Consider the following 17,749-nt stretch of genomic DNA (forward strand, 5'->3'; position numbering starts at 1 on the left):
ATCATCAGTTCATCAATTTGCCCAATACATTTTTCAACAGGAAAAGAATGCAATTGATCTTTGAAATTCAGAAGTAACTGTGATTTCTTGTGTGAGAGAACGTGGCAATTAGGGAACAGGGCTACATTTTAAGTGTGCTGTAAGGAGATAACCAAAACTAGACTAAAATGAACCAATAACATGGGTTAATCACTATGGGCCGTATTCTCCCATGCGCGTAAGTCAAAAAAAAGCGCATTGTTCGTAAATCCACGTTCCACGTTTTCCCGACAGCCAAAATAAACGAGGCTGTGACTCAGTCTACTTCTATTTTAAATAAATCACGCTTCTTTCATGAGCCCGCCTTCATTCTGAAGTTAAGCGCTGTGGGTGTGATTGGAGCACATAGGGGTGAATACACATAACTGAAATGTGCGTAACAGGAGGCGCACAAAAAAGGACTTACCTGCAAATGGGAGAATACGGCCCTATGTGCAAATCTCAAGGAAGGGGGTGAAACCATGGCTTCTAGTTGACACATTCCAGTAGGCTTCAAATCACTACTGTGGCTATAAAATAGCTATGAATGCTGAGCAAATTCATCTATCCCAATCTTGGTGAGCTACAAGATGTCATACAATGTTTGTTCATGTGAATGGGTAGCCCTTCACCTCACCCCCAACAGGTTAAATGTTCAATGTTAATTGTTTAATTGGTTAAATTGAGGATCCTCACTGTCTACTTTCCATCTTGTAAAATAAACGCTTTATTCAATCAATTACAACTGAAACAGGTCACATGTTTGTCTTTAATGATTGTTTAATTGTTTTGTTAATTGTTGTCTGTCTTTGAGACCCAGTTAATTGGTCACACCTGCTTAGACTGATTAAATACAGGTGTGTGGCCAGAGGCAGGTTGAGATTGCAGCAAGCCATTTTGCGGTGCCAGAGGTTGTAGACTGGTTCTCCTGTGTTTGAGTGTTTTTTTATTTTAATTTTTAAATAATTTTTTTTTTTTTTTAAAGTTTTACTTTATGTGCAGAGCATCGGCCAGCTCTGTTACAGTTCACCATACTTTTGAATAAAGTCAGGTAATATGTTTGCTGGAGATTTGTAGGTAACATCTCAGTGGCAGTGCAACTAGTTATTACAACCTGGGGAGGGGGTCCATTCTAATCCCTGATATCTGGGGATAGACAAGGATGGAGAAACTCTAACCAAATTGCTGCTGGAGGTGGTATTTGTAAGCCAATAGGAGGCAGTATGCTGTCTGCACCCAGGAAGAAACCAAAGTCCAAGTACAGTAATGTGAACACATTGTCCATCATTCAGATTAAGCATAAAACCAAAGTCCTGATTTACTGTGGCCAGATTCCATGACACTTACTGCAAAGTGTAAGGGATTCCCTGGAGTGCTGATCATTAACAAATTTAAATTATAAATGCCTCTCTCTCCAGCACAGCTGATATTTTACATTATATTACGTTCATTTAGCAGACACTCTCATCCAGAGCAACTTCCAGCACAAAAGTATAGAAGTGTATCCATTCAAGTTGAATGAGCAACAGTGTCAGACTAGGCTAACAACACTCCCCGGCCAGTGAGTGTGAGCACTATTCAACACTACCACTATTCAAGCCCCATATATGTGGAGAAAATTCTGGTGGTTTCTGTACATAACTCAGAATGAGTCAGGTGATATGTAAATTATTTTTCTTCTTGTTCTTCTTCCAATTAATTTATTATTAATATTATTATTATTATTATTATTGTTATTATTAATGCTGCAGCAGCCGGCTGCACATCATGCAAATGGGCCACCTGTATCAAAGAAATACTCATTTAACCAGACAGGGAAAGAAAGGTTCTGGGCTTTGAAGTTCAGTCTTAGACCTTTCTTAATGACACTCTTAATGCACTGCCTTCAGAAGAGCTCAGCAGGGTGCTGCAAAGTGTGAAAAATGGCAGAGAAAAACAGCCAAGTTCTATTCAGAGGCTACATGTGCAAACAACAAATACAACAGAGCCATGCATGGAAAAGTAGTGCAGGCACACATGCATGCACACACACACAACACACAGCTCTGACACACACGGGGAAAGAATAAGCACACACACACACACACACACACACACACACACACACACACACAGGCTACAGTTACAAGGAGATGCCAATCAGGTACAGAATAACAAGAACTGATAAGCAATGCCTTTGAGGACCAAGAAATAGCTGAATGCTACAAATGCTAATAAAAGACAGAAAGGCCACCGTACACTCTAGAATTTAGGAACAAACTAGACTGAGTCACTTCCTAGCATGTTCCTTTTTTTCCTATATAATGGCACAGACGCTTCAGTTAGCAGGCCATGTCGGTGTCCTTGTTCCTCTTCTTCTTTAGAAAAAAATTATAATACAAGGGACAAGCTCAAAGCCAAACCACAGAGAAATATCTGAACACAGAGGCAGAGAATACAAAAGGGCAAATGCTGGCTGTCTACGTACACTGAACCAGAACCCCAAAGTTTAAACCAGCATCACCAATGAAGAAAATGTCCAACATCATTTTACAAGTGAGAAGTATGGCATTATAAGAATTCTTCTGCCATACTATAAGATAATAACTTGCACGAACATTGTTTTTCATTTAAAAACGTAATAAAATAGCTCACAGCATCACTTCAGTTCACCAAAAATCCCACACAAACTCATTCTACTCATTCAAGATCTCATTCTACACTTCATAACAATCTCTTGGCCAGGAGTGTGTCTCGCAAATATTTCCTCTGACTTTTGGACAGAGAAATAATCCTATTCCACAAACCCATATTAAATGCCTGAATAAATCCTCTCTCAAGCACCATGTAACAATCTGACCAAGTGACTTTATTACATGTAATTTGGTAAGTTTGCAAACCATTGCAGTCAGCACACAATCATGCTTGTGGCTTGCTATGTCTGCCTTGGACCCTTGGCAATGTGAATCTTGTAGGGAAACATCAGCCTGATGGTGAAAGAGTCTCTTTACTTTTTATAAAGCAAGATGTTGTTCTACTCAGGAGGCTGTGTCATTGCATGTGTCACATTTACCAAAAGCTCTGTTACAGTATTTTGCCATGCAAGGTGAGACTGTGAGATATAATCCTTCTCAAGAAATGAGTCGCGAGTACAATTTCATATGTTGGCACTGGAGTGGAGTGAGCAGCTTAAGTGTTAATTTTCTAAGCATTTGAGCTCTTAAGCTCTGTATTCCCACTACTGCACAAAAGCCTAGATTCCTTTTAACTCTTTCATGGCATGTCAATGCTGCTGAATCTGTCTGTAACATATACATATACACATATGTAATCACAGTGTAGATGATGGTGGGGCCTTAGAAATCTCTGTTATGAAGATTATGAAGATAACCAGGATGGAGGTTACATATATAAAAACTATTACTAGGTGAAACAAATCAATCATATTCACTTCCATGTTTGTTTATAAAACCATATAACTGTTATCAACTCTGGACTTATATTATATGTAGCTTTGTCACTGTTTTTCAAGGAAAAGTACAGGAAGTCATTATGAGTCAGTCAGGAAGCAAGTATTAAGAGGCTGATTTCTCTATATCTGCATAGAGACATGCTGTTTTATTTATTCACATATTACATTCTCATGAATAATGCACCGGTAACACAATAATAATCAACACTACTTAAGAATGTATGAAAAACTTGATAATGTATTACAAACAAACCCATTTGCAACTGAAGCGAGAGTACTTAGAGATGTATGAGGTAATCAATCAAGGATATATTAAAAAAAAAAAAAAACCCAACTAAATATACGCAATGAACATTCAATGTGTTTATATTTCAGCAGTTTAGTTATGAAGCACTACTGCATGTGTCATTGAAAGTCTGCAACGTGCTATAAACTCAGGTTTGTCCAAGAATAAAAGCAAAGATAGGTTTGTTGTGGAAGCTGACCTCCAGCTAAACACAGGGACAAGGATAAACAATACAACGATAGAACAGTGGTGGTTGGCTTTCAGAAGCATTCCAAAATAACTCTTAGATTTATTTTAATTGAGACAGGGTCAGACCAACAAAACTATAAAACACTACTCACAGGGTCAACTGCAGCTTTACAAAGCACATCCTTTATAAAGGGAACATATGCTTGCAAGAGCAAGCATTACAAGGTAGCTATTGACACAAACAAAGTATCTGGCACAGACTAAACAGCATGTCAATAACCCCACAGTACTTCAAATTTAATTCAGTCTATGAAGAAAAAAAGACCAAAAAAGATTGAGCAGGGGAGGGAAACAAGAGAAGAACTTAGTGATGGACAAAACAAATAAATAAAAACAGAGTTAACAGGCATTCAAATACATTCTAAAAACTCTTAGGTCAGTTGAAAGAAATGCTTAAACAATCTTCACAGGGTCAACTTCACATTGTAAAAGGAGCACTGGGAACATTTGCTTGCAGCCACAAAATCAAAAGCATTAACAGGCAGCTATCCACACAAATTGCAATCTGAAACTGACTACAGAGCATTCCATTGACTCAATGTTCATATTTTGTAAGTATACAAAATATTTAGGAACCCAATATAGTAAGTATACAATACATTTAGGAACCCAATATAGTCAGGCATGGCTGTGAGGGTCCATTCATTCCATGTAGAAATTCCTGTAAGTTGACACGCCAGACAAGGTGGACTAAAGGAAAGTGCATATTGACATTAACAGTGTGTCAACGCAGCAGGAAGCTAATGTGGTTTTTAGTAGTTTGAAGTGACTTGATGACACCATGACAGCCTTGTCAGCTTATGAAATAAGGGCATATCCAAAGCTTCAGATGTCATTCTTCAGAGGTGATTAAAAATAGATAAAACATGCAAGAGTTGGGAGTGTCAAGAAATTTTTTCTTCATCTAGTAAATTGCATGTATATATCAAGGATATATACATGTAATAATGAGGAAATAAATGGGGAGATATTGTAAATACTGACATTACTTGTATAGACTTCCACTCTTTTCCAAGAATTCCATTATTTTTTAATGTGTTATTTGTTATTTTTAATATTATTGTGATTGTTAGAAACCCCAATGTCTATTTCTGTAAGGTTTTCCAAGTATTTGGGCAAATCAGAGGCCAAGAAAACCCCTTCACACTTAGTCACAGATTGCTAGATAATCCTGATGCCCAAATATCACAGATCAGATACATACAGCTACACAATGTCAAAGCTGTTGGTCACACAGTAACTGAATATACATCTGGGTGGAAAGTGGGTGAAATCAATGTGCATCAGTTGTATTTAGATGTGTGTGTCAGATTGGACTTCTATGTCAGATATCTCCCCTCCAGAAAGACACAGAACTGCCTACCCAAAAAAGACGAACAGCTGGACCTGGGCTTTCTTTTGTTTGTTTGTTTCTCAGGTCCCAAAACAGATGGCACCATCCACAGGAGACGACTCAGCCCTCTGAGTGCGAGGGACCGGCTGACGCAAAATTAAAAGGATTATTTTCAAAGCCCTCTGCTTCTGTGCATGAAATGCTCTGTCCTGGAATTGACTGTGGGATTTTCATGGAGTGTGCCAACGTGCACAGCAGGTGAAAGAAACGGTATATAGTTATCTACTCAGCTAGAGAGAAACTAGGCAAAAAACAGGAGATTGTGCCTTTGTGGCTTGGTATAGCTCAGACGCTATTTAGAACTAACCAAGACAAGCAATCTGCAGCTACTGTATGTCCAGTCAAAGTATAAATATTATACTTCTGGTACAGTGCTGGCATTGGACTTGTCTCAGGCCTAAGATTTTGGCACTTGAGAGAATCACTGACAACATGGTACAGGCACTACACAGTATGAGGATATGAAGAATTGGAAGCAATAAAACAATTGGTAACATCACTCCTTTCATAAGAAGAGACTCATTACGTCACTTATCAGCAAAGCCGCTATCGCTATCAGGTCAAGTTTAAAAGTTTGTATCTTGTCTGTTTGTATATCTGAATATTGACTAAGACCATTCAGGCTAACTTGCTAAAGGGACTAAACATGGCTAAACAGCACATATCCAGCAAGGATTCAAACCAGAGTCCAGTAATACAGCACATGTTCCTTATAGCTGTCTAGACATGTACAAATCACATGAATCAGTTCTCTCCAAATCCTTGCTTTGTGTATCTTTTAATGTACATGCACAAAACAGTTTAATCCAAAATGGAAACACTATTTGGCAGATATTTACTTATGCAATTACAGTATAACTACTGAGCTGGATTGTTAATATGTAATTGCACTCTGTCTTGTTACAGATACTTTGGAACAAGACTTGGCAGTTATGTAGGTACACAGGTTATCTGAATAGCTCTTAATCCCATAAACTTGACTTAACCCCAACCTTAATTTTACCCTCCCCTTAAATTAAAACCTTAATGCCACAATAATATTTTAAACCACAAACCAGCCTCAAACCTGTATGTAATTACACAACATAACATTGTGATACTGAATAGCAGTAACATAGTATCTGGTTGCAGCTGCATATAGGTAACATTGTACTTAATATAAAGTGAGACCAAAAATAAAATATTGCCACAAAAAAAACATGTCACATTTCAGAAAGCCCTTAAATGTATTCCATTCTAAAAAAACTGAAAACTGTTACCCGTCTCCATGCTTCCTTTGTCAGAGGGCCATTCTGGAACACATCCATTCACCTAGAGCCAGGTTCAAAGGCATCTCCGGCCGCAGCCCTTATATAAAGCAACGGGGTTGTCCTTCAGCCTAATAGCCAAATGCTACGCTACATTACTCCCCAAACCTCTATCCTGCAGGTGCCAGTTCTCCTGGGAAATAGACATATTTACAAGCAATTTATTCTAATACACAGAAAGCCAGAAGAGGCACTGTCAGTAAACTGCCCTTAATATATAAAATGGCATTTTGACTTTGGAAGAGGTAGGAAAAAGGAAAACTCACAGACACCTCTGATGATGCACTTTTCATACTGTTTATTGCTTTTCCTTGTTTTAATTTGGAACTATTATGCTGAACTACAAAGGCCTTGGTTTTATGCCACGAGTCTTTTTGGCAGTCCAACCAACCAGTGATCATTGCAAAGTCACCAAAGAACATGTGATTTGGAAAGGAAAATTAATGTTGAAATTGAATTAGGTTGTCAGCTTACCCCACTGAAGAAAACAACACAGAATAAGCAAAGGGAGAGAGAATAAAACAAACTCAACCAAATGTGCAACTGACAAAGTGGTCCATGAATGCCAACAACAGCTGAATAGTTTGTAAGAACAAGACTGAACTTAAAACATATCCTGTCAACATGAGTATGGAGTATGAAAAAAAAAGCTAAACAAAATGATAGAAGCTGTACCAATTCTTCATTCAAATGCAGTACCTTCACCATTCCAAATGTGCAGTTAATTTTTGTATACGTTTGTGGAAAAAAAAAAAAGATATATGTGCATAACATGCATCTGTTGAATCTGACTGTAAGGTTTTATTGGGATATTACTTGTACCGGGTTACAAATAGTACATGTAATCCATAACATTTTGAACTGTATCTTTGTAAGCTGTCAGGTTAAGGGTGTTTGTTAACCAAACTAAATACTGTAAAGCAATCAATTTTGTGAGAAACAAAGTTCGCTTATGCTCCTCAGGACACATTTCTATGGTGACATGGTGTTATGGTTAGTAAAACAGTAACAGAACCCAGCAGAACACAACATTAAGTAAATACTGACAAGCTGGGTTGAGAGGAGGTAAGCCGATGCATTAACATTCACTAGAGAATCCCACTTCCAAAGACAAGGCTGTGTAAGGTTAATTAAAGGAGGTCAAAAAATACATTGTTTAAAAAAAAAAAAAGAAAAGTGTGATTCTCATTCAAGTGTCAATTACCCCTCTGACAGGAGAAATTCTGGTTCTTAAACATCGATTCACTCTTAAAACCATAAACACAAGTAGACTGCTGAAAAGCAGCAATGACTACAAGTGGCAGCCTGTCAAAATTAATTACTATAGATTTTCCCAGCTAGTTCACCATTGCCCATCTAATGGAAACATTTTTACCTGCAGAAAGGCAATTGATTTTGGTGGAATTCGCTGCTCAGGGGGCTAAGGGGTTGTCACCATCCAATGCCTTATCAACAGGTTGAATAAATATGAAGTGAATATTTTGATGGGCCTGACAAGGTCACAGCTTTGTGGTTTTGACTGACATACAATGAATGGTGCCTCTATAAGCACAAATCCTTGAGCTGATCGGTTTACAAATCCAGCTATAAAAATTCATACACTCCAATATTTCCCAAAATTATGTCATTTTCAACAATAGGGAAATTTTCCAAAAGGGTTGTTCCTTTTGTGAAGACTATATGAATGAGACCAGTTGAGCTACTGACACACAGGCGAAGGAAGGGAGCATTGCCTGCCAGACGAGACCCAGGTTTATTAGAATGGTGGCAGACCGCTCTCTGTGTGTCTTCAGAGAGAATTTCTGAGCTGAGCAGTTTGACCCTGAAGGTTGTTCTAAGGAGAAGAACTTTGTCAGAGTTATAACTGTACAGGGACCTGAGAAAGGCATCAGCTTAGCCGAGGCAATATAAAATACAGCGAACTGAGTAAAAACAAACCAAAAAAAAAAAAATAATAAATTATAAGAGGTTTAGAGCTTAGAGTCAACCATTGAGCTGCTCTTACTGGACTGCCAGCAGTTTGCTACTGGAACCCCATGGAGATGTTCCTTTGAAAATCCTCACTGACTTCACCGTGTCCGCTGAAGATGCTGAGATGAACATCTGTGTCGGCTGGGTCAAGTCTAAGCCTGTCATCAAACAACTTCAGCACTATTTAATGACTCCATCTTTGCAGGCAACTCTGGCCCGTGGCGAATCCCAGCTCTGTGGGGTCTGACGAATCAATCAGAAAATCCAGAGGGGAGACGCAGCTTCTGGTTGCAAGAGTTATTCAACTAACAACAGTGGTAAATTGGAGCACTGTCCCTGGCCAATGTTGTATTGACAGCTGTGAAGGACCTATTTATTAGTAGTTATAAAAAATATAGAATGTCTTTAATGTCTCTGGTGAAAAACAAACGAATAATCTCTGTCTTCAATATGCCTACAGATGTTCAAATGAAAGACTCTCAATGTGTGAAGTATTCTCTCCTCATATATTTAAAGCAACATTTCTTCAAGGACATAAAGCCTATAAAAAGTGATTCAGTGGTATCATTTACATACTGCATCATTTCCTTTAGAAAAGGTTGATATAGGCTCTAAATTAACACGGATAATATTTGGAAGGCCATGCCAAAAGGTAAGCTTGCCAGAGAAATACACCAGACAGTTTAGGAGAGACTTTACTCCTTATCAGAAACTAAACTAACACTTTAGAACTTACAGAGCTGTCAGCATGCTGGCTTCTCTAACCACTTTGGAGTGGGACATCTCCCAACCACTTGATAATTACTTTCACTGGGGGAGAGTTTGGGGTGGGCTTCGGCTAGTCCAAGTTCGGCTTGAAAATGAGGTGACAACACAGCTGTGTGGAAACCGAATTATGTGTTGAATGGCAGAGGACATTAATGTTCCTCTTAGAACCTTTCAAACGACCACGGGAGAAAACTATAAGGCTCAAGGAACACAGCATATACAATACACCCAATTTATCATAAGAACCTGTCATCCTGGAGGTAGTGTTAATCAAGACCAACATCAAAATTGGTTTTAAAGTACCTCAATATCACAATGGCAGTTTGTATTGATTCCACACAGAACAGCGTCTTGGATAAATTCATTAGCATATCACTGTTGTTCTTGATTTGTTTTCTCGGGCACTCAGTGAGGCCTTTTTTAGAAGACAGAACAACACTACACTATTGACGAGTGCTGCAGTCAAGGCTTTAAAAGGACGATAATGTCACATTTATAGATACCTCAATGTGTAGTAGCTGAGTTAAAGCTGACATAAGGAGAGCTGCTCTCTTCAACAGACTGAAATGCATTTATATTTGAAAAGAAGCAGAGAGAAAACAAACCTTGAATGCACATAAACACACATCACCTCTACAGGACTGGAGATGACAAGCTGTTGAAAAGAGGTTTAAGGGCCTGTCATATGTAAAGACACATCTTTCAGATATCCGCATGCAGCCACCTTGATTTGATTCAGAGCTTTCTGTACAAAGACCCAAGGATCACGCTCTTCATTCAGTCATGTAAAGATAGAAACCATGTGATTTGTGTACATATTGATCTTATGTACGTCCAAGTCCTTTAGTCTAATACAAGATGTTTGCCACATAAACACATTGTCTGCAACAAACCATCACCAGCCCTCCTCCCTCAAACCCAAACATGACCACCACCATTTAATGTATTCACAACTGAAAGATGGCGGGATACACAAATAATATGGTTTTTGCAGTTCTATATACAGGAAAATTGAAAATGCAGACATGAGGCATTCATACTCTATCAATTCCTAAAATTGACTCATACTAAAGAGGCTTTTAATTATACATTCTAGTCATGTGCCTTAACAATGGGATAAACAACTAATTTACATTTTATTGCTGTTCTTTTGCTAGAGAAAGGAAATTTAATTCCATTTCCTATCAATAGATAATCCATGTTAATGAGCTCTTCTAAATTCCCATATTAAAATATGTTCAGCCATTTTTTTTTAAAGTAAAGGCATTATAAACAAAACTGAAGCCAACCAGATTTATCTCCATGATAATGAAATGCCTCCCAAATGTGAATAGACTAGGTCCACAGTGACCAGGAATTTGCAATGGATTAGAGCAATGCCAATAACCATTGAAGAGGTATGGAATTACTTGCCATGCAATTATGAAGGATCAAATGGCTTTTTTTTTTGTTTTTTTTGGGGGGTGGGGTGGGGGGGGGGGGGGGTGACGGGACTGAAAATTTGATTCCTAACATTTTGGATTGTCCAGCACCAACAGTTACAGTGCTTTAAGCAGCAAAACAAAGAAAGAAAGTAACACCAATGGTACATAAAATCACATATATCATCGTATAAATGATTGTAGAGTGATAGCTGACACATTACAAGTAGTAGCAAAAAGCAAATTCGTGGTACATAGTCTCTTTTTGATCTGAAACAATTTAAATCGCAAGCATGGAAAATTGTTCTCAGATGTACAAAATGTATTCAATTGACTAGTATGGATGTCAATTTTGTTAACAGCGAGATATTATATGTACAGGCCTCTTATATGTTACAAGAAATCTAAAGAGAACTACATGCTTTCAAAAAAGGAATATAAATTAAAAACAACTGTCATGCAAATATTATACTTGTAAATAAGATTTTAGTTTCAATGAGACAATGGCCTTTAGACATGAGTCTTACATTTAAATGGACTTGCTCTGAACACTTATTTTTTTTTTAATCACCAGTAGTCCAGTACTTATCTAAATTACCTCCACCTCTTTAAACAGTACAATATACATATGTGGGGAGGAAACTGAGGTTCATTCAGAATGGGAACAAATGTACCACACATAGGGTGGTAAAACGCATATTAAATGTGTCATTCTGTATAACAATATCTGCAGAAACAAACCATGCACCAATCCAATACAGTCTCAACTAATTCACCAATAAATCTTCACATGTATGCATGACTGCCTATTGCTCTCCCCATGATGTTCCTGATTATGTATGATTTACTTACTGAATCCATACACTGTCTGATTAACAGCCTCAGACAACTAAATGGCTAGTCTACTTCTTAGACATTCCTCCCCGGCCTATTCATTCTTGGCCTACATAAGCAGCGATTGTTTGCATTCATAAAACACCATCCAATATAATTCAGGCCATCAAACTAATAATTAACCGTTTCAATGAGTTCCAAATGAGCAAATGCTTTCTGCCAATATCGTTTCCATTCATTAGTGTGTCAGAACCTACCCTCTGACATTCATTTTAGCATACACAGAGCTGTAACAGAGCTGTAAGACAGAAAGCACTGTTCGGAGCTAAATGCATTGATCAAAACCCACTCTTTTTATTCAGATTCTTTTAGAACTTATTTTAACTGTTACTATGTACAGCAAGGATCATGCTGGATCTCTACTCTCATGTAGTGATAAGACAGGGAAAAAATACCATGTTCTGGTTGCCTTTTGAAATTATATATGAGCCTTGTGGTTTGTGATTAGACTTTATTTTTGCATTATAATTACTGCTGAATTTCACTTTGTTGTATCATTTAACAATCTACACTTGTGAACATTTATCTATTTAAGGTTAGAACCCAGTATCACATTATACAGGCAAACTGAAGTGAGAAGGTTGAATAAAACTGGGACACTGGAAAGGAACATAAATCTAGAACATTCCATTCTTTCTTTTTCTTTCCAGTAAGGAGCATCCACAAGTCTATGACAGTGATCTACTAATAGGGGTAAAACTCACATGACTACAATGCCCTGACATGAACAGAAACAGGCTGTTCTGGATAAGAACATCTGCTGAATGACTAAATGTAAAGGAAGACTCAGTCATGTTAAATCACTTTGATAATAACAAAAAGGCTAGACATTTTAACACCATGCGTTTTTGTCAGAAGTGATGCGATTTCATGTGAACTGCACAAATGTAATGATACTACAGATGCAATGAAGCCAAAAAAAAAAAAAAAAAAACTTCCCACTTGTACATGAGGTACTCACATGTGTCCAGTGTCTCATCTGAACTGTCTGGACAGTCCGGTTCTCCATCACAAAGCCAAGTCTCAGAGACACATGTCAGCTGGTCGTGGCAAAGAAACTCACCCACGTCACACAAAATGGCTTCTGAGAATGAAAGAGAGGATGGAGAGAAAAGGGGTGGGGTGTGATATTCTATGAGTGATGAGTTGGTTGGCAGGATGAACATACAGGTAAAACAACAACATGAGCTTAAACAGAAGCATTCACAAGGTTAAGGTGGGATGAAGATGATGTGTGATTTTGGTAGAATGCAACAAGAATGACATGAAACTACATATTAAAACAGGAAAGAGGAATTCACTGTCATTCATTTATTCTTGCTACTGACTGTGCTTAGCGTGCATCTTTTAGTTTAGTTTTTGTTCTTTACTCGGACACCATTTTCACAATGTGTTCCTCATACTTCTTACTACTCTGCTAAACACATCAGTTATTGAAATGCAGAACAGAAGAAAAGATCAATACTCAAAAAAATCAATGATCAAAACAGATTCTACTTAAACTAAGAATTACAATATTGCAACAGTGAAATAACAAAAGAGGCAGATGTGAATAGCTTAAATTTTTTGCTCATAATGATAATAATAATACAACTTTATTTGTGATATGGATCACAGTTGAAAAACGATCTTATCATCTTTTGATGATAACAATTGTGAGGAAAGTAGATATTGGATTATGGATTATTCAGTACCATCATTGCCGTACTCTGCATAACAGATGAAGACAAGCAATTAAATTTCATGATCCCATGTGACTAATGGGCAGTATTATTATATCTTAATCTTGAGACTATGGTATACCAGTTTTTAACAGTATACCAGAATTTTTTTTTAATTTAATTTTATTTTGCTCTGACTTTATTTTCAATCATTTTCACACAATTGTACATGTTGGAATAGAGTGCAACCACCGGCTTCGGTTAAATAGTGAGATATTAGCAATCAGATACAAAATGCAATTTGTTCACCTTGTTGACACCCACTTCACTCCTGACTAGGAAGGTTGCTGCACACAGGGAAGATGACATAAAAAGTCTTTTGAGCATGTCAGGAATGTAGATGAGCATAAAATTTTACCCTGATGGTGCCTGTGCCTTCTTTTTGCGTGACAAATCAAGAAAAGAAGGCACATTTCATTTTTTTTCATTTCATTTTTTTCATTCTCAGAAATATTTAGTGATTTTTCTTCCCTTAACTTGTAATAATGCCAAGATAAATAAATAATTACTTGATGTCATTACTCAAAGAAAGGGCAAAGGACCGGTGCCATTTGACAGAATGCACCAACTTAATCAACTGTCTTTTAATGCAGGAAATTACAATTATGATCATGGCCCGGTAGTGGCAGATTTCACCAATTGGTGCAAGTCATCCTTCTTAGACATTAATGTGTCTAAAACTAAAGAGTTGACAATAGATTTTAGGAAAAATCCTACGGTCACCTCTCTGGTGGTGATCAATGACCAGACTGTTGAGTTTTTGCAGCATTATAAATATCTTGGCACTGAAATTGATGACAAACTGACTTTTGAGCGTCAGGTGGATGCTGTGTGTAGAAAAGACCATCAGCATATGTATTTTTATCACAAGCTTCGAAGCATTAATGTTGACAATACTTTTATGAAATTGTTTTATTCTTGTTTTATTGAATCTGTCTTCACATTCTCCTTTGTCAGCTGGTACGAGTCACTTAATCTCAAAAATAGAAACAGATTGCAGGGTATCGTCAAAGTGTGCAGCAAAATTGCAGGTACGACCCTGAATGAGTTAACTAATCTGCACAAGGTCAGGACGGCCCAGTCAATCCTGGCTGACCCTAGCCACCCCTTGTTCAAGGAGTTCAAGTTGCTTCCGTCTAGCCGCAGATATACAATGCCAACATGCAGGACAAAGAGATGTAAGAACTCATTTGTCCCAGCCGCCATTGGCCTTCTAAATAACTCAATGTGATTTTTATGTTGTAGTCTTCATCCTTTACCCAGAGGGATTTTTATGGGATTTTAAGTTATTTTTTATTTTTGTGTTGTTTATTTATTCATCATTGTTTGTCTGATGTTGTGTGGATACTACTGGCTGTACAACAAATTGCCCCTCGTGGATAATAAAGATATCCTTGATCCTTGATCCGTGATCCTTGATCCTTGATTACATCACCTTCACACATTCATATATGAGATCAGTATTAATGAGGTCTTGGTGTCTGTCCATTTAAAAAAGCTACATGCCTTTCTTCTACCCTTCTTTGCACTGCATCTGTATGCTTCAACAGTTGTACAGCAGCTACCCCGGTCAAGTGTAATCCTTAAAGAGCTCCATTTCCCTGTTGTTCAAAAGCAGGCATCTGCAAGAAACTTGACAGGTCTCCCACCAGTGCCTGTCAGTATAGTTGTGCGATCATTTGGAGAAGTGGCGTATGCTTCACTAAAGACTTGACACAACTCTGCTGTTCTGCTTTACCCGCCAGGCCTCTAACACAAGTCTGAGGGTTCGAAACACAAGAACCAATTATTTGTTCCTGAACTGAATGTTGGGCAATGAACACTGTGCTGGTTTTTTTTCCTTCTTGCCCTGTTGTGTTTGTTGTGGGCTTGCAACAACTGCAAGATAGAAATAATTAAAGGAACCACTTCTGTCTGCCCCAGTGCCCTAAAGCAAAATTATTATCAAGAGACATCCATGTAGAAAGGTCAAGGCAAACTTATTTCTTTTCTCCCCAAGAATATGTGCGCCTTTTGAATGGTGCAAGCTCCTCCATCTTGCTTGTGCATAAATTCAAGCTGTTGTCTAACGTTTAAAAAAGCCCTCATTGTGTAAAGCAGCAGTTGTATAGCTTCAAGCACTTCAAACCACAAGAATTTTCAGTTGACTGCATACTGTACAATGTACACCACCACCATTTCTTGTGTGTGTGTGTGTGTGTGTGTGTGTGTGAGTATGATAGTGTATATTGTCCATCGTACATTGAGTGGTTATTTCCTTTTTTGCTGTGGGTCAAAATCATGCTTACTTTCAGAGGTGACAAAACAGCCATAGAAGAAAAGTCCATTAGTGACACTTGGCTGGCCTTGTGATAAGATGGAAGAACAGACTCCCACAATGGAAACTCAGGAACTGTGGTGTTACCGGTACTCTCTCCTTCTCAGCAGATACTATGATTTATTTCTCTAAAAGAAGACGAAGATCCACAGGCATTCAGAGGGAGGTATGGTCATTATTGTGACCACAACCACGACAGTGACTGGGTTTTATGAGTTGTGACAACTAGAGAGAGAGAGACTGTGAGACATAGAGAGAGAGAGACAGGGGGATGCAGACAGAAGATAGACTGAGAGAAAAAGGGGGAGAGAGCAGATGCACATTATGTAATCATAATGCTGCTCCTTCAGAGAAAAAGGCACGTAGTAAGAAAGAGAGAGAAAGACAAAGACAAGTTGTCATTGTCGCTCCACAATGACAGTCCTCAATATGCTGTCAAATCTGTACTGCCCGACTTGTGTGCAGTGTCACAACATTTCTGTCAAGCTTCCCCATAATTGCTATCTTTGCGCTGAATTTGAAAAGCCATGGGCAGTATTGTTCCTAACACAATACAGTAACAATTAAACTATTTTTATAATGTACGTGTTTAACAATAGACAAGGAGTTCTTTCCCACTCCCATTCTGTCAAGAATGGAAAAGCATGATCTCTCTCTCTATCTCTCTCTCTCACACACACACACACACACACACACTCAGACTTATGCTGAAGTGTCTGAATGACAGCCAAAGCAACTAAATAGGTCTGGCACATATAGATGTGGAAGTTCTGAAAATCCTCATGAGGGATTTATATCTAATCTAGAGGTGTGAAGGGTGTAAAACAAGGGGAAATACAGGGTGGATTGCTTGCATATACCTCATGGATAGAGCTTACTGCAGTGCATGTCTCCTAAAACAAAGATCACCTTCAACTGGTTAGGCTAGCTGTGACCGTCGGGCTGTTTCCACATCAGAATGACCCAGCTCAAACAATTCTGGGGCAGGGCTAGGCATTAGTCTTTGAAGGTAATGAATGGATTCCTACTCTAGCAGGGTAGAAATCAGCAAGCGTGAGGATGCAAATCACACCAAGCCATCACAAGACGCTCACACAGCAAGGGGAAAAGTAACTCAGTGCATGCAGTTTAGACAACATCATTGACTACAGTGGAATGCCACTGCTATTCTTTAAAACTCTACTAAAATCATTCACCATTTTGGAGGCCATGTCAGAGAAGGCTTTCAAATCCATCTCAACCAGAATTTTTCCACTACTCAAAGGTCTTGCAGCTATATCTCTTCTGTTGTTTTTGTCCAATTGCATCAATCCTGACATTCTTTGATACTCCATACCAGACACATACCAGTAGAGGTCTGAGAAGTAAAAACTATATGGTCCCAACTCAAATTTATTAACTCAAATCAAGCAGATTCGGGGGGGGGTTGTCTGAAATTTGACAGGTGCGAGCTTGTGGGATATGGCATCTCCCCAGTGATATTTTTACACCACTCTTCTGCAAAAGACACTTGCTGTGGCTGAGTGATTGCTGTACGCGAGAGAGGACTGCACACATTGTTTGAGAGTCCAAGATGCTCCTCAATTAATTCTTTCTTTGGAATCAGTAGGTTGGCTGTATGGCTGGTAATCTGCTGTGATTCAATTTGATGCCAGTAATACATCAGTCAAAAAGCAATAATGGCAAATGAGATGACACTCATCTTCCTGTTCCCCATTCCAAACAGCAACAACAATCGTTAAACTTCCACTCAGAATGTATCGCTGCTCGTGAGTTGGTCATAGGGGGAGAAACAAAGGGACAGGTTTTCATTTTATTACTCCATTACCGAGGCGGTTTTCCATTTTTTTTTGTTTCCCCAACCTTCCCACTCCCCACTGGCCCCATTTCTGTTCTGAAATGCAAATTCCATATGGAAAGACTATTAATAATAACAAACGGGAGAGAGGAAAA

The 17,749-nt window shown here is 38.3% G+C and overlaps 1 protein-coding gene across 1 annotated transcript in view; it reads right to left on the minus strand.

Annotated features, from left to right (window-relative positions):
* LOC118788809 (low-density lipoprotein receptor-related protein 1B-like) overlaps window positions 1–17,749 on the minus strand; it is a 358,625-nt gene that overhangs the window by 263,158 nt on the left and 77,718 nt on the right. The window lies entirely within an intron of this gene.

The sequence above is a fragment of the Megalops cyprinoides genome, chromosome 14 (assembly GCF_013368585.1).
Source record: "Megalops cyprinoides isolate fMegCyp1 chromosome 14, fMegCyp1.pri, whole genome shotgun sequence".
Classification (NCBI taxonomy): domain Eukaryota; kingdom Metazoa; phylum Chordata; class Actinopteri; order Elopiformes; family Megalopidae; genus Megalops; species Megalops cyprinoides.